Source organism: Hibiscus syriacus, unplaced genomic scaffold, assembly GCF_006381635.1.
Source record: "Hibiscus syriacus cultivar Baekdansim isolate YM2019G1 unplaced genomic scaffold, ASM638163v2 tig00111213_pilon, whole genome shotgun sequence".
Classification (NCBI taxonomy): Eukaryota; Viridiplantae; Streptophyta; class Magnoliopsida; order Malvales; family Malvaceae; genus Hibiscus; species Hibiscus syriacus.
In genome coordinates, this window is record NW_024063022.1 from 1,775,865 (window position 1) to 1,777,076 (window position 1,212).

At 32.4% G+C, this 1,212-nt stretch overlaps 1 non-coding gene across 1 annotated transcript; it reads left to right on the forward strand.

Annotated features, from left to right (window-relative positions):
- The first annotated feature begins 670 nt into the window (after window positions 1-670).
- Window positions 671-864, forward strand: LOC120156266. The gene has a single exon (XR_005519049.1). It is a non-coding gene; the product is annotated as a U2 spliceosomal RNA (small nuclear RNA).
- Window positions 865-1,212: the final 348 nt, after the last annotated feature.

A 1,212-nucleotide genomic window follows, 5' to 3' on the forward strand; every position in this document is an offset into this window, starting at 1 on the left:
CATTCATATATGTCCTTCCATTTTTTTGCAGTGAGACCATGTCTTTTTCTTCTCTCGGCCATCAAAGATCTAAGAGAAACAATACCATATACTTCCAACAAACCATTATTTTGCAGGTAGGGTCTTGTTTCTGTTTTATTTCTCCGGTAGAACAGAAAGCCTTAGCTGCTATCTACTGTCTACAGTCCTCAGTTTAGACCAAAATTTTCTTTTCTGTTAACTTTCGTTTCCCCCTCATTTTTGGCATCAATCTCATGGTTAGATTTCCATCTCAATAGAATTTCATCTGAGTTTTATAAAGAAGGTCAAATTTGCAGGAATTAAAAGGGTATTGTAAAGAGTACGGGAACGATGATGAAGTGATAACAGAGACTACGAACAAGTTCTCGTTTTCCTCTTCTTCTGCTACTTCAAAGTACAAAGATTAAGTGAAAACCAATTAACAATGTCATCGAAGTTTAATGAAAACCAATTAACAATGTCATCAAAGTTTAATGAAAACCAATTAACAATGTCATCGAAGTTGTAAATTATGCGTTTCTTTCATGAAGAATCGAGCTCCCTTTAGGACTCCAAAGCCTTTTGAATTTATATCCCACACCGGACGTTGAAGAGAGTTAAAGCGCTGCAGAGCAGTTATAAAACGAGTGGACTAACGCCTTTTTTAAGTATATATTTCTCGGCCTTTTGGCTAAAATCAAGTATAGTTTTTGTTTATTAGTTTAATATCTGATACATAGGCTAATGGCTTACGTGATATTAAATTTATTTTTTGAGGGTGAGAACCTTTCATAGTAGCTTGCTTCAGGGGAAGATTGAGCTCAAAATCGAGCTCAATTGAGTTTTGAGTTTTAATCGAGTTCTTTAGTTTTTTTTATAATTAGAGTCTTTTTTAGTTTGAGTCGAGTTTTAATAATATATTTTCGAGTTTGAGTTAAGCTTGATAATTTTTAGCTTGTGAGTTTTCGAGTGGAGTTGAGCTCACTCTTATAGTTTTCGAGTTCGAGTTGAGCTCAATAATACTTAAGCTCGTTTACACTCATTAATATACATTAAGTAGTTAATTATTTTACTAGCATGTTAATTATTAATTTGTAAATTATTAGTTGTAAATTTGTGGTTAAATTCGATTCAATAATTATTATTTTGTCACATAAGGTAAATTAATTCATCCATGCATATTTATTTTCTTCCCAATATTGGACTGCTTCA